The sequence below is a fragment of the Peromyscus eremicus genome, chromosome 4 (genome assembly GCF_949786415.1).
Source record: "Peromyscus eremicus chromosome 4, PerEre_H2_v1, whole genome shotgun sequence".
Lineage (NCBI taxonomy): Eukaryota > Metazoa > Chordata > Mammalia > Rodentia > Cricetidae > Peromyscus > Peromyscus eremicus.
In genome coordinates, this window is record NC_081419.1 from 99,572,892 (window position 1) to 99,597,011 (window position 24,120).

General features: G+C 44.2%; 1 pseudogene; it reads left to right on the forward strand.

Annotated features, from left to right (window-relative positions):
• The first annotated feature begins 16,707 nt into the window (after positions 1-16,707).
• Positions 16,708-17,199, forward strand: LOC131908519 (large ribosomal subunit protein uL11-like; annotated as a pseudogene).
• The last annotated feature ends 6,921 nt before the right edge of the window (positions 17,200-24,120 follow it).

Below are 24,120 nucleotides of genomic sequence, written 5' to 3' on the forward strand. Positions count from 1 at the left end.
AAACTTGCAAAGGAACTGAAGTTAGCCTTGAACCCCAGATCCCTGGGCCGAGTGCTGAGATTACAGGCATGTGCCACCACACCCAGCCAGAGTCACTGCCGTAAAAAGAAAGGGACTTTTGCTCTTTGCTTGGCTTTCTCACTCACTTTTGAACTCACCTACTGTGTGTCAACACACATAGAAGGAACCATATAGAATACGTATAGAAGTGACCAAGCTCAAGCCAGGCATGGTGGTCCATGCCTATAATCCCAACACTCTGGAGGCAGAGGCAGGAAAAGGATGCTCCAGGCCAGGCCAGTCAGGGTTACGGTGTGAAGAGAGAGGGAAATGGGGAGAGGGAGAGAGAAGAAGGAGCGTTCAATCAGCGCCCAAGGCTTTTAATCGAAACCCCGATCAACACTACAAAGAAAAGTACAAAACGCTCTGAGGAGTTTACTGCCCTTGGACTGTCTAGGCAGAAAATGGGACACTTCAAACCTTCAGTTCCACCTTCAGTTTGGACTTCCTTTCTTTGCTATATATTTTTGGGAGGTGTTTTGAGAGAGGATTTTGAAAACATCCCCACAGCCTAGATGTCAAACATCAACTAGGAAGTGACCTCCTGCCTTACAGTGGCTTAGATTTGCTTGTGTCATTTCTTACAGGAAATCCACATTTGTTGAGTACCATTCTGGAGAAATTGATCTCATTTTGCCTGGCCTGAAACCTTCCTAACCCTGCCTGTTTTTCAAACGAGAGAACAGGTGAAATCAGCCCTGTGGAGGTGGCTCTTGCCACAGCCCAGTGGGAAATCGAGGAGGGAACAGAGTGGCAGCTCCAAGGCTAATTTCACTGACAATTAGACTATTGTTCGTAGAGCTAATGGGTCGAGCCAAACCGATGAAAACCGACAAAATAATGCCTTTTTTATAAATCAAAAGTAAATGCAGGGTCTGCAAATGAAAGAGCCCTGAGAGAGAAATAACAGCTGAGGTTCTGTGTAAAGCATGGGCTTTAGTAAGAGGCTCTAACTGATCAGGGGACGGTGGCTTTTCTTCCAGCATTTCTGTGCGGTGTTTATTTTACCTTTAGCGGAGTTTGCAAAAGATGCCAAGGTAAGATCCACAGAGCAGATTGTGTGAAACAGAAAAAAAATTGCACAGTGTTAATTTGCACAACTGATAAAAATTCTCGGTTTTTTTTTCATTTGTTTGTTTGTTTGTTTGTTTGTTTGTTTTTGTTTTTGTTTTGAGACAAAGTCTCACTACATAGGCTGGCGTGGAGCTCTAGACCAGGCTGGCCTCAAATCCACAGAGATCCACTTGCTTCTGCCTCTGTCTCCAGAGTGCTGGGATTAAAGATGTGCATTACCACATCTAGCATGATGAAGTTTTTAATTCTAAGCAGGGGATCAGAGAAAAATCTCAAGTAGTTGAAATTATCCTTTGTTAGAAAACAAAGAATATTGAGCTGTGCTTTCTGAGACAGGACCACTAGTTACAGACAAAGAACAACATTCGAGACTAGTTTAATTTAGTTCCAGAGGGACGCCAGCTACTCCAGAGGGCTCAAAGACTGAATATCTGAAAGAAAAGAGTCACCAAACAGTGCATTAAAATTAGACTTCCACAAGGCGTTGGCATTCAAAGTAGTATGCAAAGTGGGTCCATTAGTGAAGAGAGATTGGGGTTGGCCTTAAGTTTTTATTCTCCACTGAACTTTAATTTAATATGGTTTATCAAGAAAGCAGGAGAAGCCGGGTGGTGGCGGCGGAGGCGGCGCACGCCTTTAATCCCAGCACTCAGGAGGCAGAGCCAGGCGGATCTCTGTGAGTTCGAGGCCAGCCTGGGCTACAGAGTGAGTTCCAGGAAAGGCACAAAGCTACATAGAGAAACCCTGTATCGAAAAACAAAAAAAAACAAAAAAAAAAAAGGAAAAAAAGAAAGAAAAAAAGCAGAAGTATGTATTTTTGTACATAAACATGTGTGTTATAAAATGGGTGTGGTGGCACATACCTATAAACATAACATTTGAGAGGCAGAGGCAGGAAGATTCCCTAGTTTAAGTCCAGCCTGTACTTTATAGTGTTATACATTATGAATATATTGTAAAGGAAAAATACATGCATAATGTTGTAAGAAAGTTTGGCTTCTCTATACAGAGGGACATTTGTTTTAGAGTCTTCAATAATATTACCCTGTTGTGTTTGAAGGTTAGGGAAGCCTCACAGTCAAGAGAGCAGGTGAACACCTTCTACCCAAATAAAGAAGTCAGAGATGAGACAAAGTAAAGAATGGGAAGGAGTTTATTAAAGGGTACAGGTGTGTACAAGGGATCCCTGTGGGTTCTTTAGAGACTACATCTGGCATTTGGATAACTCATTTATCCAATTTAATAGAGCAAAAAATAATAATAGGAAATACTAGAAATAGGGAAAATTTAATAGATCAGAAGGTAATTTATAAACTAAGGTAGAGTTCTGGGTCAGGGTTCTGGGATGGGGTTTACTCCCCTTTTCTGTCCTCATATGCAGTTCTCCAGAAGTGACATGGTGTCAGATGCATGACAGGAGCAGGTAATTTCACACATGTGTGGAGGGAGCATCATACTGAAGCCAAGGACAGTGAACACTCACCTCATTGGCCACATTGGTCTCAGCAGGTTTGGTTGGGTCCTGAACTAACAAAGCTCTAGGATGCCATCAGTCTTAGACGCTCACTGTGCAGTGTGCCTCTGTTTACCTCATTGTTAATCTACCTTACCTAAGCTAGTTAAAGACATCCCCCCTGTTGATGATAGAAACAGCTTACTGAATGACTACAAGGTAGTTTCTTTCGTATACTGCACATGCTTGGCTAGGACCAGGCTTTTCTTATTCTTTGACTCTACCCTCAGCCTCAGACAGAGACCTGTTTCTCTTCCCATTTCCCCCACTGACCTCTCCTCACCCCCTCACCAAAGCTGGTCCCAGACTCTTCGCCATCCACCAAATAAAACACTATTCTAAAATCCCTGCAAAATCTCTTTGCACATGAGACATAACCTACTTTCCTCGGTGCGTTTTATCTTAATCTAGTGTCTCTAATCTTTAATTTATTGACCAGATGTCAAGTCTGTTTAGTCTGTAGTTCCTTGTATAAAAATTGTAGCAATTTGTTGAGAATAATAGAACCTCAGTTCAATAAAAGCAACGTGAATATTCTCTTAAATGTACATGACATATATTCTCTCTGTGTGAGTGATACATGTATGTGTACATGTTTGTGTGCTTGTATCTGTATGCATATGTGTGTAGATAAGCATGCATGTATGTATGTAGAAGCCAGAGATCAAAGTCAGGCATCTTCCTCAGTCACTCTTTTTTTTTTTTTTTTTGAGACAGGGTTTCTCTGTGTAGTTTTGGTGCCTGCCCTGGATCTCACTCTGTAGACCAGGCTGGCCTCGAACTCACAGAGATCTGCCTGGCTCTGCCTCCCGAGTGCTGGGATTAAAGGTGTGTGCCACCACCGTCTGGCCCTCAGTCACGCTTTATCTTAGTTGCTGAGACAGGTCCCACACTGAATCCGGAGCTCATGGGTTCTCTTAGGCTGCTTGGCTAATGAGCTCCAAGGATCTTTCTTTTTCTAATCTGCGCTGACCCATGCTGCGGTTACAGATGTGTGCCAAGCTTTTATGTAGGTAGCAATAATCCAAATTTAGGTGTTCATTCTTGTACAAGTACTGTTCCAACTGAGCCATCTCCCCAGCTCCAATTATGACATATTTACATGTAAATTTAAATGAATTTGAATTTGTAGGTCTAATATTGTCTTCGACTTCTATTTATTAATCTACTTGTCTTTGTTTTTGTTGTTTTCTGAGACAAAGTCCTGCTATATAACCGAGATTGGCCTGAAACTTGCAGTAAAGCCCAGGCTGGCCTTGAACTCCTGATCCTCCTGCCTCAGCCCCCTGAGTTTTGGGATTACAGACATGCTCTACGGACCCTGGTTCTGATTGTCTTTTCAATTCTGAAAGAAAAAAATAGCAGGAAAATAGTTGCAAGGGAGATAATTGTCAGACTTTAAAAATATTGCCAACCAGTTAGCAACAGTCCGTGTAACTTTTAAATAAATACTTACGTGTAAGAACAATTCCTCAAGATAAGAATAATCAACCACAACTTTTTCTTCCCAGGGTCGTATGAGAAACTGATTTAAAACTATTTACTCAGCTGGAGAGATGGCTCAGCAGTTCAAAGCACTTGTTGCTCTTGTAGACGTGGGTTTTGGTTCCCAGCACTCACATGGTGACTTACAACCATCCGATGCCTTCAAATTCCAAGGATGCCAGGCACGCACATGGCACACATACGTGCATGCAGGCAAAACAACACTCACACACATAAAATAAATAAATCTAAAATTACATATTGACTTACAACTCTTCAAAGAATTTTGGGCAGCTTAACAAAATACATATAATACCCATGGCCGAGATAGAGCAAAGGAAAGAGAAATGTGAGCACAGCAAAAAATCACCCCACGTGTGGGAAGTCCTGCGTACTTGGTAGAGGTTCTCCACAGATGGGTCTGTCAGTTAAAAAGACTCAGAGGATTACTGAGAGACACTGATGAAGCCACTGAGGCCAGCCTGGGAGGCTGCCCCTGCTAGAGACACAGGGTGGGGTGACCAACTGGGTCTCCTAGCATGAGTAAGTGGCTCTGTGGGTGGACCAGTGACCCCAGGCCTGCTCTCCCAGCTCTGGCAACATGGCTGAGGCAACACCAAGGAGAATGTTCTTACAGCAAGCCCCCACACACCATCGATAGGAAGTCTGTGAACAGCAGGCCTTCTGGTGAAGCTTCTGGATTAAATTGTTTGACAAAGGTCTACCAGATGGACATCTGAAGAAAATTGCTTGCTGAATATAATCTTAAATTAAGCTAGCTTTCTTCTGAGGAGAGTGTTGGCAGCTATCCTCGGGCAAGGGCCCTCTTCTCGTCACACAACACAGTTAGTTCGACAACAGAATCTACCGTCTTCCGTGGTGGGTCCTCACGCTGAAGGAACAACCCCCCGTTCTTCAGGACAGATGCTGGAAGGCGTGTGTGACTCTTGGGTCTGCCAGAGTTAAACCTGCGTTCAGTGTACAGATGAGAGGCCCGGGAACAGAGAGGCCAGGCCGGGAGGAAGGCTACAATCGCGAGCATTGTGTGGGGCTCGGGGCTCTGTGTGACTGCTTGTGGTGCTTGGCATAGCAGAGTCTGTGGGGGTGCAATAGAAAAGCTTTTCATCCTCAAAATAACGAAATGAAAAGGAGGGTGCCCTGGAACACAGCCTAACTCCGGGGAATTTGTCTGCTCTGGGGAAAAGTGGAAACTGAACACGACTTGCGGAACAGTGAAGATTTTTCTAGAATTCCATTTTAAGGACTTTTCAAGTTCACCAGTCTACAATTTTAAACAGCATTCAAACAAGATAGACAAATGACTTCAGACTTTGTGTTTAAAGAGTGACACATGGGGACAGGCATGCCCCGATGCAGTAGGGCAAAGAGCTAAAGGCATGATAAAGAATTCTTTTTATAAAATATTAAGACTAACCAGAATATGAAAATTAGGAAAAAAAAAAACAAAAAGAAGCAAAAGTCAAAGTGAATACTGGAGGCTTCTTTTGTTTGTTTGTAGTATGCAAATGTATGCTGATAGCAGTATTCCAGAACTCTTCCACTTATTTTTCTATGTTGATTTAAGCATATATGAGTATTCATATGGATATGTGTATTAGTGAGCATGTATCGCTATATGGCTGGGACAGAAACATTGCTTTTAAGCTTATCCAAACAGGTAGATTTTCCAGTGGTAAAAATATCATTGCTGCCAGGCATGATGACACACACTTTTAATCCCAGCACTTGGGAGGCAGAGGCAAACAGATCTCTGTGAGTTCGAGGTCAGCCTGGGCTACAGGGCAAGTTCCAGGACAGCCAGGGCTACACAGAGAAATCCTGTTTCAAAAAACCAAACCAAACAAACAAACAAAAAAATATACCACTGCTGCCTAAAAGTATCTGAAATGCTATCATGTGACAATTGGGTTGACTAATGTCTTTAGAGGGTCAAAATTCACAGAGCTTTGTTATGATTCAATGGATTACTTTGCAGTCCTGTGGATTCTTTAGCTAATAGTCTGCATACAACCTTTAATTCAAATAAAAATCAAAGAGCCAATGTTGGGTTTGGTCTCCAGTGCTACACTTTTTTTCAATATCAATAAAATATTTAAAATTTTAAAATGACCATAAATATTTTATCACTTATGGTTAGAATGTCTTCTTGTCGTATTAACTACATACTTACTTTAATTTGTTAAAACTTCATAAATTCACTGTTACATTCCAATAAGCGTCGCACTGCATTCAGGAGCTTACCTACACAGAAAAACCTATAGGTAAAGGGAGCAGTGGTGGGTGGTGGGAAGGTGTTAATGGTTAGCTGCCTTCCTCACACAGTGATTATACAGCTTCTGCTCCCATTCTTCTCCAGCAGGCACCCCTGCTTTACGGGAGAGTGCTGGCCTCTGCTCTCACCTGTAGATGAAAAGAGTATTTCAGGAGACCCATTGCTTCCTCCCACCCGTCTCCTAGTTTCAAAGTCTAGAGCAGCATCAAACAAGGGCAGTTTCTCTTTGCATATGCTTTAAATATTTGCAAAACTAGCTGCTTCGTTCCCCCTGCTCCCTGTGGTCTGAGGTAAAATTTAAGGATTGAAAGTTTCTGTTTTGGATCACAGCTAAATTTCGCCTTATTGTTTTTGTCAATGAGTTCACTTTATGACAATATCCAAAGACTTATTCTCAGGTCCCATGTGTTAAGACACCTCTCCAAGTTTGGTTTCTTGCTTTTGAAATGCACCAAGAAGACACCTCAGATTAGGAAAAGAGAAGTGGTGTTTATTTCCTGGCTTATGAAAACTAAGATGGCTAATATAGGACCCAGATAGCTGTACCACTCCTGGGCATACACCAAAGGACTCCATACCCTACCACAGAGGTAGCTGCATGCCTGTGTCCATTGCTTGTATGTTTATATAGTTAGAAAATAGAGCCAGCCTAGATGTCCATGAACAGATGACTCGATAATGAAAATGTGGTGCATACACACAATTAGATTCTTTCAGCTACAAAGAAGAATGAATTTATGGCACTTGCAGAAAAGTGGATGGGACTGGAAAACATAATACTGAGTTAATGTAAGCCAGATCCAGGAAGACAAACACCATATCTTTCTCTCAGATGTGGATCCTGGCTCCAAACATTTGGATTCATGCACTTAACTAGTAGAGGTCGGGAAACTAGAAAGGGGCCATTAGCACAGAGAAAAAGGAAGACTAGTTGGGAGGAATAGTGGTGGCAGAGAAGTTTAAGCAGGGCTGGGGATAGGGGGTGGGGAGAGAAGAGGAAGAGTTAACTAAAACTAAGGATCCATGCAAACGCCATATGGAAATCTGCTACTCTGTAAGCTAATTAGAAAATACATTGATAATAGTGATAAATAAATAATATAATACACACACAAAAGAGCTTGAGTGGAGGTGCTCTGCATGGGTGGATAATACTGCTACCAGAAGCTGTAAATATTAAGTGAAAATCCCAATGCCAGATGTGGGGTACCTCCTTATGAGTTGTTGATCTTGGGGGTCCCAGAGGCTTCCCAAACAACATAACCTATTGCCATTATTCTTCACTGCCCACCATGACTAAATAGTAAGATCCTATTGCTTAAGACACCACAAACTTTGGAAGTCACAGAGACATCAAGCTGGAACTGAGATAGAAGCTTCCTCCAACTTCTGGCTAGCTAGCTCAGTGCCAGAAGGTGACATGCAAGCTTCTTGGAGAGAAAAGCCACCAGTGGTCTTACCAAGGTGTGAATCTGTGGACTACGGTGCCAACCTACAAGGCAGGCATGTCCAGTGATGCAGTCGTGACATGAATGTTACAGGGGTAACCAACAACTTGCTGATTGGATTGGAGGCTCATACCGCAGGAGTGAATTCATGCCTGGTACTGCAACCTCGGACAGAAACCGTGGCTGGGATGTCATAGGCTCTGGGGGGAACCTTCTACTGCCATTTAACTAAATGGACATGGTACCAAGATGCTTTCTAGCTATTTATAGTTATAGCCGTAGATAACATCTGCCCTCAACCTTGGTCAGAGAAACCTCTCTTTGCAGCAGACCATCGTTAACACAGAGACTCATGGCTGGTCAAAGTTTTTAAACCAAGTGACTGTTGTGTGTTCTGCATTAAATAAACCATCTATACCACTTGTTCCAAGGCTCAGGGAACATTGCCCAAGACCGGGGCAGGAGACATGGAAAGGCCAGAGGATAGGGAAGAACGCTGAGAAATGCTGACATTTGGCCGTGGCATGATTAGTACACTCGTGAACTCCCAGCAGCTTTGGTTACCTGAGCAAGATGGGCCTCATCTCCGTTCATCACAGCTGAGCAAGGGCCTTAGGAAGCTGACCCCTTCCTGAGGAACTACTGATAGTTAGTGGTTGCTGAAGGGGGCAGTCATTTTCTTCAGTGGTATAGGTACTGGGACACTATGGTATACAAGTAACCACAATTAAGCTCATGGATGACTTGAGCTCCATCATCACGATTCACACGGAGCAATGAGAGAACCACCTGCCATAGCTGTCCTTAGACATCCACATGCGTGCCATGGTGTGCATGCGTGTGTTCACGTGCTCAAACACACATGCGCGCGCGCGCGCGCGCACACACACACACACACACACACACACAAAATGTAGAAGCAGTATCTTAAAAAAGAAGGAAATAGTGAAGACAAAATGATTTAATGTAAGAAATTGGATAATATGAACAGCAGCAGATGTACCAAAGTGCAAAACTATGTTCTGAATAATCATTCTGAGCTCATGCATTACAAATGACTTCTTGTAACTTTATAAACATTAGTTTGGTTAGAATAATTAAAGATAACAGCTTCCAAGTGATACAAAACTGTATTTGAAGTAGACTATATTGTGACTTTAAAATGAAGCCTGCATTTGTGTTATGGTTGTGAAGGTGTGTTTTTCCAAACTACATTAATACTTTCTGCAGAAAGAGTCTAGAGGCTGAATTGTCTTTTCTATTTTAGAAAAGCACGTTCATCTCTTCTCTTTTGTTGTTTATACGAGTCAGTTTCTGACTCTTTAATCCAAGCTGGTCTGGAACTTGTAGCAGTCCTCCTGTCTCAGATTCCCAAATGCTGGGATTATAGGCATGAACTGTCATGTCTGGAAAGCAGATGTTTTCCTCCAACAGCGTCATGAGCAGAGCAGGGGGCAGGGCACATTCCTTCCTGTCTAGAGGCAGGTTTGCGTTTATATTAGCAAAGCTCGTGGGCTGCAATGCAGGCAGGAGACAGCCTCAGGAAACCATCTTGGCTCTAGTTTTCCACTTGCAAAACAATAACTTCAATATAGATTGGTCAAAACCTTTCCACTGGGCTACTTGCTCATCTTGAGCAGATCTAAACCCACTTGTCAGGACAGAACTGAAAACACTGCCCCTTGGCAAAGCATCCCTCTGGGTGGGGATTAAACCTCGGAGCACGGGAGCACGGGAGCATGGGTGACATTTGTGTCTCACACTAAGCTGCTGACAGTGTCTAGATAAAGACTGTTCTTTGAACTTGTATGATTCACCTATTCTTAGTGATAACTTCCCTAAAAGGGGGAGATTAGGAGCTGCCATTTGATATCGTCACAAAGAAAATATTTTGGAATCGAATCCAAGAAAAGAAATATAGGGCTGTCCTCCACAGCCAGGGCTGTCCAGTTGACTTTTCGGCATACAATGGAAAACACACAAGCAAATCCACAGGCCAAGAGCACAGAAGCAACTTTGCTTTTTCCTTTGCAGCCCCTTCCCTCCTTTGTGTCTTCTCTCCTCATCTAGCCTTTACAGAACTCTGATTTTCATAATTCTGTGCACTCCATTAAATAAATAAATGTAGGCAAGTCTCTTGGAGCATGCTCTCAGCACAGAGCTGGATGTGTGCCCTGTCCGGAATCCCTCGTCATCAGAAACTGCAGAGCGGTGTCTGCTGACAGTTGACAAGAGCAAACAAACAAACAAACAAACAAACAAACACAAGGCAGAGGCTCCAGCTGCAGGAGAACAAGCCTCCTCGTCTTTCTCTAGCCTTCTGATATAATGTCTTCTGAACTGCTTCTTTTTTCTCTTTCCTTTTCTGGGTTTTTTCGAGACAGGGTTTCTCTATGTAGCCCTGGCTGTCCTGGAACTCACTCTGTAGACCAGGCTGGCCTTGGACTCAGATATCCGCCTGCCTCTGCCTCCCGAGTGCTGGGATTAAAGCGTGTGCCACCACCGCCTGGCCTGAATGTCTTCCTTCTGTGGGTTTTTCAGCTGAGGTTTACGGCACAGTTTGCAGCACTGTTTCCTTGACCATCATTCCTCTAAACTGGGATTCCCGGGTGCTTTGAGGACCAAATGGGGGAACAGAATGGCACCCAGGAATTGCCCCTGGTGTGGCAGTCTCAGACTCATTGGACATCTGTACAGTTCTTTTTCTTTCTTTAAATTTGTGTATTTATTTGTTTGTTTATTTATTTACTTGGGTTTTGTTGTTTTGTTTTTGAGATAGCATCTCTCTCTATATAGTCCTGGCTGTCCTGGAACTCACTATGTAGACCAGGCTGGTCTTGAACTCTAGGAGATCCACCTGCCTCTGCTTCCCAAGTGCTAGGATTAAAGGCATGGGCTACCATGCCCGGTCCACTTACTTGGGTTTTTGAGACAGGGTCTTTCTCATGAAGCCCAGGCTGGCTGGCATTAAATTAAGTATGAAACCAAGGCTGGCCTTGAATTCCTGGTCTTCCTGCCTCCATCTCTGCCACAACCAACTCTTTCTTTAAATTTAAACCAGCTTTATTGAGATTTAATTAACATATCACAGCGTTCATCCTTATAAAGTACACAATTTGATAATTTTTAGAGACTACACTGAGTTTGTATAAATAGCACCACATCCAATTTTACCCCATTCATGATCAGTTTCTGTGATCACTTGAAATCAGCCTCCACTTAAGTTTTTCCACTTTTACTTTTGAGATTATTATTATTATTGTGTGTGTGCTCACACTCATGTACATGTATGTATATGCCAAAGTGTGTGTGTGTGTGTGTGTGAAATGACAATCTCTAGTCAGTCCTCCCTATCCACCTTGTTTGAGGGAGGGTCTCTTGCTATGTGTTCCAGGCTAGCTGGCTGCAAGGTTCTGGGAATCTCTACCTCCTTTTTCCCCAGATACATATACTGAGCATCTGGCTTTTATGTGGGTTCTGGGGATTCAAAAGCCACCCCCCACGTATTAATATTTATGGTTATATATTTTAATTGCCGTCCTTCTCATCTAGACTAGTGGGTCATCAATACTCTATAGTTGTTGTTCTTCTGTGTCCGGTGTGCAGGAGGGCTAACTATGGCCCCATAGTCCAGCATGCACAGCACCCTTGCAGTCAGTTTGTGAAAGCCAATAGCAACAGGCCAGGCTCACTCTGGGTCCCTGCTGCTGCCACTGTGTTTGGATCAGCTTCTCAATTCTATCAGCAGTTGGGAGAACTGGTAATTTCTCTTTACTTCCGGCTTCCGGACCTCCAGTTCACGAGTGCCAACTCCAGGAGTGCCTTGGCATGGAGGAGTCTGCTTGAGGGCCTCAGCCACCTTGCCTTTCCTTGGATTTGCTCCTGACCTGTTGCCGCACTTGAAGTCATCTATTGTTCAGATCCTAGCCCCTGGCGCCTGCTGGACCCCTCTCTCTAGGGCAGACAGGCCTGGCCAAGCTGCTCTCTCTGTCGTCATCCAGGGACTTTGTTTTGAAATCCTGCGTGATTCTCCGTGCTTGAGTAGGACTCTCTTCCCCAACTACAGATAAAGAAGTCTCTATTTCAAAGGTCAAGTTTCCAAACTCAGAAGTTGTAAAATAGAATAATAACTGGAGATAAACTAGATTTAAAAATAAGCCCTAGAATATTGTAATTAATTAACATATGTTACCACACATACTTATCTCTTCTTTGTAGTTAGAATCCTTTTTTTTTTCCTTCTGGTTTTTAAGACAGGGTTTCTCTGTGTAGCCCTGGCTGTCCTGGAATTCCCTCTGTAGACCAGGCTGGTCTCAAACTCACAAAGATCCACCTGCCTCTGCTTCCCAAGTGCCGGGATTAAAGGCTTGTACCACCACTGCCTGGCTGTGGTCAGAATATTTAAAATATACTTTCTTGGTAATTCTCAAGAAAATGGAAATCTTTCTCAGTTGAAGTCACATGATATCAAAGTAACCATTTAAAAGTATCGGATTCAGTTTGGTTTCGGGATTCTACACTGATCATGGCTGTCGATGTCTAGACCACTGTCATCACCCCGCATCCTTTGGCAGTCCTCCTCAACCTCTCAATTTCCCTAGCTTTTGGGTACCACTCCTGTATTTTCTGTCTCCACACACTTGCTTATTTTGGACACGCCATACTAAACAGAATTACACAACACAACATGAGACCTTGTGTGTCTGATTTCTTTGAAATTCATTTATGCTATAACATACATCACTATTTTTTTTTTTTTAAAAATTTCAGCTAGGTGTGGTGGTGCACACCAGTAAATCCCAGTATCCAGGAAGCAGAGGCAGGGACATTTCGAGTTCAAGGCCAGCTGGGTTAAATAGTAGGGCCATCTGGCACAGGCCTTAGAGTTCATCAGGAGTATTCCATGCTCCTCTGTTATCACAATTTTCTGATATTCCTTGTCCCTTAGCAATGGCCTCATCAGTCCTTTGTCTGGTTCTGCCATTGTGTATTCATGAACAGTGCTCCCATTTTCCCCAAGTGAAAGCATCTTGAGACTCTATTTGGCTTTTCTGAGTTGTAGGAATTCCTGTCGCCAAGAGTTTGAGCACTGAGGAAAGAGGTGTACCTCTCGCCTGGTGACCTGGCCCTTTTGGAAAGTTTTCATAGTTATCCGGCTGACAGACACTGGTTCGTTACAGATAGAATCTAATCATCAAGCGTCTAATGAAGCTGACTACCTGCCCAGAACTCTGGGAGGAGCATTGAGCAGATAATAGGACTCTTGTGTTGTCTTTGCGCTCATAAAAGCGACCCCTTGGCCGGGAGGAGAAAGTGAAACACTTACTCAGCAGAACAGCAGAGGTCTTAGCAGACCTGGCTTGGGACGAGGAACGCAGAGACCCTGGGACTTATTTGCTTTGGCTGTGCAGTTAACTTGTATCAGGCATTGTTCTATTCACCTGAGCTATAGAGATGAATAAAACAGACCAACTCTCAACCGAGAGCGTATCCCCAGAAGGACAGGGCAGGAAGACACTTGAGTAAAAGACAATGTGTTTCGTGGTGGCAGGAGAGTTAAAGAAGGGTAGATGTGGGCAAATCACAGGAGAGTGCCTGGTGACTGTCTCTTAGAAGGTGACCTGGATACAGCCCACAGCAAAAATTTTGTTTGGGACCCGAGCACATGTCTTCAGAATGGATATGGCATCTTCATCCGGGTTTCAGAACTAGGCCATTTGGCTAATGTGGCCCCACCTTTCCCTTTGCTGGGCAGTGCTTGCTGACGCACCTTCTGGGAGACTGGTCTGAAGTGCATGGCCCCGGCATTTTCTAGAAGACAGATGAGGTGGAAAAGGCAAGACGCAGTTTAAATGAACAGAGAAGATATGCTGATTAGGGTGTCCCAACAGAACAAAGGGATTATGTGGGTAGAGAAGGGATTATGTGGGCAGAGAAGGGTCTGCTGAAAATAGGTAGCACAGAGGTTAGCAAACAGCCTTTTGGGATTACAATGGCCTCACCTGAAAGCTCAGTTTCTCCACTGCAGGGGTGTGGCCTAAGGTGTAGGGATGTTTGTGCCTCGCTTTCAGTACCCGAGAAGAAACAGAAAAGAGCAGTGCTTGCCTCCGAGGGGGCTGTTCAGACTAAATGAGAAAATGTGTACGTGTTCATAGGCAATTGTACATAGAGGGCATGTGTGTTCATAGTCAGTTGCACATAGAGGGCATGTGTGTTCACAGGCAATTGCACTTAGAGGGCATGTGTGTTCATAGGCAGTTACACATAGAGGGCATGTGTGTTCATAGGCAATTGCACACAGAGGGCATGTGTGTTCACAGGCAATTGCACATAGAGGGCATGTGTGTTCACAGGCAATTGCACATAGTGGGCATGTGTGTTCACAGGCAGTTACACATAGTGGGCATGTGTGTTCATTGCCAATTGCACATAAAGGGCATGTGTGTTCACAGGCAATTGCACATAGTGGGCATGTGTGTTCACAGGCAATTGCACATAGTGGGCATGTGTGTTCACAGGCAATTGCACATAGTGGGCATGTGTGTTCACAGGCAATTGCACATAGAGGGCATGTGTGTTCACAGGCAATTGCACATAGTGGGCATGTGTGTTCACAGGCAATTGCATATAGTGGGCATGTGTGTTCACAGGCAGTTGCACATAGAGGGCATGTGTGTTCACAGGCAATTGCACATAGAGGGCATGTGTGTTCATAGTCAGTTGCACATAGAGGGCATGTGTGTTCACAGGCAATTGCACACAGAGGGCATGTGTGTTCACAGGCAATTGCACATAGTGGGCATGTGTGTTCACAGGCAGTTACACATAGTGGGCATGTGTGTTCATTGCCAATTGCACATAAAGGGCATGTGTGTTCACAGGCAATTGCACATAGAGGGCATGTGTGTTCACAGGCAATTGCACATAGTGGGCATGTGTGTTCACAGGCAGTTACACATAGTGGGCATGTGTGTTCATTGCCAATTGCACATAAAGGGCATGTGTGTTCACAGGCAATTGCACATAGAGGGCATGTGTGTTCACAGGCAATTGCACATAGTGGGCATGTGTGTTCACAGGCAATTGCACATAGTGGGCATGTGTGTTCACAGGCAATTGCACATAGTGGGCATGTGTGTTCACAGGCAATTGCACATAGAGGGCATGTGTGTTCACAGGCAATTGCACATAGTGGGCATGTGTGTTCACAGGCAATTGCACATAGAGGGCATGTGTGTTCACAGGCAATTGCACATAGAGGGCATGTGTGTTCATAAGCAGTTACACAGAGGGCATGTGTGTTCATAGTCAGTTGCACATAGAGGGCATGAAAATAATAGACTGTTGGAGGTTGTTATTTTCAGACCACAAAGCACTAAAAGCAACAAGCAGGGAGCCTGACATGCAGCTTTTCCTCTGAAAAATCCAGCTAGCTTAGAGATCTTAAAAATGGTGGGAGTATCTTGCTTAAAAGGAATTTTCTCACAATCTGGGTCTTTGTGAGCCTGGGTGTGGAATGCAGAAGTAGACAGGAACCCCACTCCAAGTTTGCTGACCACCAGATGCATGGTGACATTTCCCCAAGACATTTGCTGGATTTTTTCCCGAAGAATGAGCCATTATTGTGAGATATTGTTTATTGTAGACTGCTTCTGCTCCTGCACACGTACTGAACAAAGGTCACTTTCACAAAGGACTACGATGCTGTGAGATGCCTCGCTGCACCTCAGCTTATAGTCCCATTTGTATCCGCTTAAAACATGCACACGTTTGTCACAGAGCAAACTGCCAAACCTTTAGTCAGATGCCAGATACGGAAAAACTGTATGCGTTATATGCACAGGTTATTTCTGAAAGGATGGTTAATAATCTGTTGACCGTAATCTTAAAAAGCTCAGGTTTTTACTATCTGTCTTAGGGTTTCTATTGCTGTGATGAAACACCATGACCAAAGAGCAAGTTGGAGAGAAAAGGGTTTATTTGGATTACACTTCCATATCACTGTTCACCTTGAAGGAAGTCAGGACAGGAACTCAAACAGGGCCGGAACCTGGAGGCAGGAGCTGATACAGAGGCCATGGAAAGGTGCTGTTATTGGCTTGTTCCCCCTGACTTGCTCAACCTGTTTTCTTATAGAACCCAGGACCACCTGCCCAGGGATGGCACCACCCACCGTGCACTGAGCCCTCCCCCATTGATCACTAACTGAGAAAATGCCTTACAACTGGTTTTGGAGGCATTTCCTCAACTGAGGCTCCTTCCTCTCTGAGGACTCGAGATTATGTCAAGTTAACACACAAAACCAACCAGTACGATTTCCCAGGGAACTCCAGAGTTCAGTGTTGAATTAATAACCATGTTATTTGCAGAATAATTTTCTGGCCTTTATACATTCAGAAAAAAGTTTATATTCAAACTTAGTGTGGTGGCATGTTCTTATTCCTCCTGCATTTAGGACCCAGAGGCAGGAGGATTGTGAATTAGGGGCTTGAGCTATCCACAAATGTCTAAACATTCTAGGAATAATAATTTAGGAAGAAGACCTCAAGACTTGTTGTCTGACAAATATAAAGTAAATGTGCACATGTAAGGATATAATATCATGTCAGTTACTTATGGTAAGCAAAGGAGTTCCCATTAGAATTACCTGCACAGGTCAAGGATAAGTAAGGCTCCACACGTAAAGGTGCTGGCTGTGCGAGCTTGGTGACCCGAGTTTGATCCCTGGATCCCACAGGAAAAGCTGGATGTTGCTTTTTGGGTTTCTGGGCGCCATGACAAAACTTTTTTGGTTGTCCCAAATCTAGGTCCATCTGCCACTAGCCACCCCTATCATGCTGCCCAAGTTTGACCACAATGACATTCAAGTTGTATACCTGAGGTGTATGGGAGGTGAGGATGGCACCACATCTGCTTTGCCTCCCTCTCCCACCGCGCCCCCCAATTCTGTCTCCAAAAACAGTTGGTGATGACATGGCCAAGGCAATCAGTGATTGGAAAGATCTGAGGATTACAGAGAACTTGGTCATTCAGAACAGACAGACTGAGGTGGTACCCTCTGCCTCTGCCCAGATCATCAAAGCCACCAAGGAGCCACGCAGACTGAAAGAGGAAGGAAAACATTAATCAGAGTGGAAATATCACTTCTGATGAGATTGCCAACACTGTCTGACAGATGTGGTAACTGTCTTTACCCAGAGAACTTTCTGGGATATTAAGGAGATCTTGGGTACTGTAGTCTGAGGGTTGCAATGTGGATGGCCAATCACCCTCATGGCATCATAGATGAAGTCAGCAGTGGGGTGGTGGAATGCCCAGGCAGTTAAGAAGTAACAAGAGAAAAACATTTACCATCTGACTAAAATAAATAAATAAATAAAGATGCTGGATGCAGTGGGTGTCGGGATTCTGTAATCCTAGCACCTTGATGGCAAGGTGGAGGCAGAGGGAGGAGGCTTGCCCAGATGTTTAAGGGTCAGATAGGGTACTCAGCACAGCAGCAGTACACACAGCAAGAAAGACCTTGCCTCAACAAGGTGGAAGGCGAGACCTGACCTTTACCTGTGCACTGTGGCACTCACCACAAACACTCTCACGTACACAGTAATAAGTGAACATTTTTAAATCATTTATTTCTTTTTATTGTTTTAAGTGTATTGGTATTTTGCCTGCACGTATGTCAGTATGAAGGTGTCAGATCTTGGAGTTACAGAAAGTTGTGAGCTGCCATGTGGGTCCTGGGATTCAAACTCCAGATCCTCTGGAAGAGCAGTCAGTACTCTTTAACCGCTGAGCCATCTCTCCAGCTCCCAAGTAAATGTTTTTGTTTTGTTTTGTTTTTTCAAAAGGAATTGTCTCCAAGTATTCCCAGCATTACTTTGTAAGCATAGGAGTAGATGTTGCACTTACACTAAACTGAAGTAACCAGAGATACTTCCGTCCAGGTGGTGGGGATGGGACGGTGGGAGGGGAGGTGGGAGATGGGGGTAGGGTGGGAGAGTAGAGTGGGGTGGGGGATCTTCTAGTGACTGGTACTGTTGTATTAGCACATTTACTGCTGTAGAAGATAGTTTTTGAGACTTAGGTACTTAACCAAGGAGTTAATTTTCTGGAGGTCCAAGCACGTGATCCCTGTGGCTGTGTTGTGCTTTGGTGGACAGTGTTGGAAGCAAACGTGAGAGGGAGAAATCACACTGAAAGACTGGAAGCCACAGAGACTCGGGGGTGCTCCTGTGCACCAGTCCGTTCCCATGGGGGGGGCCAGCTCATGGGGAGGGACCATCGTTAATCTCCTCCTAGGGTGATTACATCAGCCACATCTCTCCAATGTTCTGTCTTGGTTTTCTAACATGGTCGACCAAGCTTTGGACACACGAACATTTTGGGGACAGATCATGTCCAGACCACAGCCACTTACCTGGCTCTTGCTGCTCCTCTCAGCCGTGGTTTACACTCCTCCCGAGAAAGAACAGCTAGGACAGTGCTGGAAGAGATCCCCGGTCTCTGGAATGCTTACACGCACATTTCTAAGTCCCTTGCTTTTCACCCTGCACACTTACTCCAGCTCAGGTATCATGGCAGAAAAGCTGAATTAAGGGCTGGAGAGGTGGCTCAGCAGTTAGATCAATTGCTCCTCAGTTTTATAGATTGGGGTGCAGATCCCAGCACCCATATAACAAAGCTCACCAACACCAGTAATCCCAGCTCCAAGGGACCTTGCTGGTTTCCAGTCTACTGGAGAAAAAAATCAGCTCCAGGTTCAGGGAGAGACCTTACCTCAAAGGAATAGACAGAGTAGTAGAGGAGGGCACCGATAAACTTTTCTGGCCTCCACACATATGCTCAGGTGTGTGTGTCCACACAGGTGTGCATATACTTAACATACATAGGTATATAACAAACCCTCTGCCTCAAATGCATATGACAATACAACATTCCTAAAACCCCCAGGCCGTTTGGTAAATAAAGTCCAAATTATGATCAGAATAAGCAATGAAGCTTAAAGAAAACCTTTCTGAAAAAAGGAGTGGGAGCCAGGCACGGTGGTACATACCTTTAATCCTTGCACGGAGAGGCAGAGGCAGGCAGATCTCTGTGAATGTGAGGCCAGCCTGGTCTACAGAGGGACTGTCCGCCCTCTCCATCCCTATTATTCAATATAGTACTTGAAGTTCTAGCTAGAGCAACAGGGCAAGAGAAGGAGATAAAAGGGATACAAACAGGAAAGGAAGAAATCAAAGTGTTATTATTTGCAGATGACATGATTCTATACATAAGGGACATGAAAGACGGGCCCAGAAAATTCTTAGGTCTGATAAACACCTTCAGCAAACTGGCAGGATACAAAATCAGCCTAGAAAACCCAGTGGCTTTTAAATAACAAATATGCTGAGAAAGAAACCAGAAAAACCACCTCTTTTACAACTGCCTGAACAAACAAACCTCAAATCAAAGCAACAATGTTGGAATAAATCTAACCAAGAAAATGAAAGACCTTTACAGTGAAAATTTAAAACACTTAAGAGATAAACTGAGGAAGACACAGAAGATGGAAAGACCCCTGGTGCTCAAGGACTGGTAAGGTTAATACTATGAAAACGGCCTGCCTGCCAAAATCAATGTACAGATGCAAGGCAGTCCCCATCCACATTCCAGCTCTGTTAGTGACTGAGCAAGGCAGGCACCTTCAGGGGCAGATCGCATCTTCAGGATATGCTTTACTTTTAGTTGCAACTATGGCGGCCAAGCAGTGGTGGCACACGCCTTTAATCCCAGCACTCGGGAGGCAGGCAGAGGCAGGTGGATCTCTGTGAGGCCATCTTGGTCTACAGAGTGAGTTCCAGGACAGCCAAGGTTACAGAGAAACCCTCGGGGGCGGGGTGGGGAGATGGGGGTTATGAAGCAAACTGGGCGATGTGCTGGCATGTCCCCGCCCTAAAGTACCTCCCCATATGAATATGTATGGTTTCCTTTCCTCACTCTTCCCTTGTTTGGGGAGAGCATTGTTTTGGAACAGTGGTGGTGCTCTCATTGCCTGCTGCAGGAGAGCAATCTTTTCCCATTCTTTCATGACTTGGCTGTGCTTATTTTGGCTTTGCATTTAACAAGCGGTGAGATCATTGTGTTCACCACAACGCCATTTATCAAAGCAACAGGAAAAAAAAAAATCTTAAAATTCAGGGGCAAGTACAAAAGACTCCAGATAGTTAAAGCAACCCTGACCCAGAAGAACAATGCCAAGGAAAAACAGGAGTGATTTAAATGAAAAGCTTTTCATTTAATCCTGGATAGAAATGACAGTGCTTCAGAGAATCTTTGCAAGTGGAAGAGAAGTTAATGTCTAGACTGTAAATGGACTTCCTTCCAATCAGGAAGAAACCAGGCTTGTGAGGAGCATGTGTGTCGCCAGCAAGTGAGCAACATCCCTACTTCCGCACATGCAAACACAGGTTTCCCTGGTACATTCCTTGGCCCGCCTTTGTTTTTGGAGGGCATTGCTTTGGAAACAGCGTGCAAACAGGCGCTTTCAGACAACAGAAAAACAGCAATTTCAGAACAATTCATATATTGTTCCGTTGTCAACTTGAGGTTATTAAAAATAACTTTCAGTGTTACAGTGTTTATATTTGAACTAGCTGGATAGAAAACATTTCAGAATTCGTGATTTGGTCTTAATACCTTTATCTATCTATCCAACTATTCCTCCCTCTCTCCCTCCCTCTCCCTCTCCCTCCATCTAACCTATCTAAGGTGCTAATGAGACAATTAACATTCACTATAAATGATTTTATTTTGGTTGTTTTTAGAGACAGGGTCTCTCTAACTAGCCCAAGTTGATCTGGGACTCACAGATTAACCTCAGAGTGATCCTCCTGCCTTAGACTCATGAGTGCCTGGTTTATAGCCACACGAGTTACCATGCCTGCTGTTAAGTTATTACTCAGGAAAATCACATACTTAAATGACATTGAGAGAAAAAACAAAAGCAGACACAAACCTGGCTTTAAAGTCTTCTATTGAAGCCGAGCCTGGTGGTGCACACCTGTAATCCCAGGACTCAGGAGGCTGAGGCAGGAGGACTACAAGTTTGAGGGCAGCCTCGGCTACATACAGAGTCTGTTTTATGTACACTGGTGTTTCCGCCTGCATGTATGTCTGTGTGAGGGTGTCAGATTTCTCGGAACTGCCATGTGGGTGCTGGGGATTGAACCCGGGTCAGTGCTCCCAACCTCTGAGCCATCTCTCCAGCCCCTTGACAGCCTGTTTTAAAACAAAGTTTCCAAGAGGTTCTTGAATGAAAATAAATAAATAAATAAATAATAAATAAAAAGGAAGAACGTGACTGCTCCTAGGAATGCTGGAGGTTTATTGTAGATGAAAGGGAGAGCGTAGGCAGAGACAGGGACATCTGGGAGAGTCCACAGTGAACATGGCCAGACTGAACTGGGCCATGTGAGGAGAGGGAGAGAAGGAGCCACCGACCAGGAGGCCAGGAGAACCAAAGCGGTTGGGTTACATAGGGAAGGGCATGGGGGAGGGGCAGCCTAGCCCCTAGGCTGGAGAAGTTCAGGGAGGGAGTATGCCGGCCATAACCTTTAAAGGGAAGGGACTGAGCATTCCTGGGAGAACCCTGCGGTCAGGTCGGCTCTGATATGTTAAATAGGCACCTCAGTGAGCTATTTGTCGCGAGTTTGAGACTTACCAGTTCTTAGTAGAGGCTGTCTGTCATTTACGTGAACCACTTACCTGGGCCTGTTGCTAACCATACTCTCACATCCTAAAAACTCCATTAAAGTTGACTTTGAGTGTTCTTAATTACACACACACTCCAGCCAAAAATGGGCTTTTAACTTTCTGTTTTTAACGGGGAATTACAGAAAGTGTCTGTTTTAAGTGCAATCACTCACATTGAAGAGCAGAGCTGGAATTTCCCGCCCTGCACTGAAAATGCAGTCCGGACACACTTGACAGTGTACAATCCCATTCCTTCTTTGCGAGTGCTCTATCCAGCTTCTCAGTAGCACCCAGCTGACCCCGACTTCCTACTCAGAATGCCTAACATTCTCTTCTTTCCCAATTCTCAATCCAGTTTCTTTTGGTGCCCCCCCCCCACTTTTGCAAAATATATCCATTTCCAGTCTTTTCAGTTCATTGACTATCATCTAGTCACACAGTGAGAACCCTAACAGACTGCTACCATAACCCACGATAGCAATTTGGCAAATCCTGCTGACCCTATCTTGATTCAGTGCAATTCAAATTTTAGCTCCAGCAATATGTCTCAGCTGGTCTCTGTCTTGTTCCATGCATACTTCCCATAATAACTCGAATGCTTTTACATACCTAAATGTTTTCCACCGCATTTGAAAAAAAAAAACAAACCAGAAAACAAAACTTCACTACTTCAAATAATAAACCACACATAATCTGGCCTGTCTCACTCAGCTCAGATACCCTTTACCCCATGCCTGAGCCAATTTCCCCAACACTTGCATATCCAGCCTTTTCTTGATTCAAATGTGAAATCAACTTTTGTTTGGTATTTTTTTTTTTCTCTATCTGAAATGAACTTATTTGCCTCTCCCCATAGAACTGTGCTCTCTGGGCAAAAGGATAATTTGTTCTATTGGCATTCTTGAGCCTCATTACAGTCCCTGGCACACAGTAGCACTCAGTGAATGCCTATGAGAACAACAGTGCAGGGCGCAGAGAAAGCACGTTCCCTTCTGCACTGCAGAACACCAGCTTCCTTTTGTAACTGCTGATGGGATGAAGGCTACATAGTTAAGGAAGGGAATGGCAATGTTTAAGGGTCAACCCTTCGGTAGCCAACCAAACACAGTAGCTTATCTACACTTGCCTACAAAATAACCATCTCAGAACCCTACTTTAAATAGGTTTCCAGAAAAACTTAGAAACTTCCATTCATTACTCTGAAAGATGGAGTTGGGAGCCCAGAACTATTAAGCAGTGGTGTCCTTTAAGCCTACACTCAGGAGGCAGAGGCAGGCAGATCTCTGTGAGTTGAGGCCAGACTGGTCTACACAGTGAAATCCAGGATAGGCTCCAAACTACACAGAGAAACCGTCTTGAAAAAACAAAAACCCAGCTTGAAACATCAGGTGCACATAGTCTTAGTTAGGGTTTCTATGGCGGGGATCTACACCATGACGTAAGGCAATTTGAAATGGGAAGAGTTTATTTTAGACTTCTATGTTAACAGTTCAACACTGAGTGAAGTCAGGGCAAGAACTCAAGCCAGGCAGGAACCTAGAGGCAGGAGCTAATGCAGAGGCCATGGATGGGTACTTACTCCTGGTTTACTGAGCTTGCTTTCTTTTCTTGTGTTTTTTTTGAGACAACCCTGGCTGTCCTGGAACTTACTCTGTAGAGCAGGCTGGCCTCAAACAGAGAAATCCACCGAGTGATAGGGCTAACGGCAGCGTGGGCCACCACCACCTGATGAGCCTGCTTTCTTACAGCACCCAGGACCCCCTGGGGATGGCATCCCCATCAAGACAATACTCCAAGACTTGCCTACAAGCCAGTCTTAGGGAGGCATTTTCTTGATTCAGAGTCCCTCTTACCAAATGAGTCTAGCTCGTGTCAAGTTACAAAGAACTAGGCACATGTACATCTGTGCACCCTTGCTAGGCTGACTGTATCAACACTCCACCCATCACAGTGAAAACAAGTTGCTAACCTGCAAGTCCCAAATCCTGGGAGACTTAGAGAATGACGTTGATTTTGGATACTCACTACGGAATTTTGATCACACAGCTATTAGTCTGTTAAGTTCTTTTAGACTCTTTAAAAATGATTTATTTATTTTATGTGCATTGATATTTTGCCTGCATGTATGTCTGTTGATGTCGGATCCCTGGAAGGTAGAGTTACAGGCAGTTGTAAACTGCCATGTGGGTGCTGGGAATTGAACCCAGGACCTCTGGAAGGGCAACTAGTGCTCTTAACCGCTGAGCCATCTCTCCAGCCCTTTTAGACTTTTAAAGCTAGTTGACTGCACTGTCATTGTACTTTTGAAATTTAGGGTTGGATGTAAAATTACACCCAAGGAATTATTTTGGATATCTAACAAATTCCTAAGTTTGTTTACTTATTTTTATCACAGTTCCTAAGATGAGCAATTTAGGCAGCCACATTAGAGGCTTGGAGAGTATACTGTTCCCCTTACTTCTTTGCTTGTTCCAATTCTCTGCTTGGAAATACTTAACCTTGCACAGAAGGAG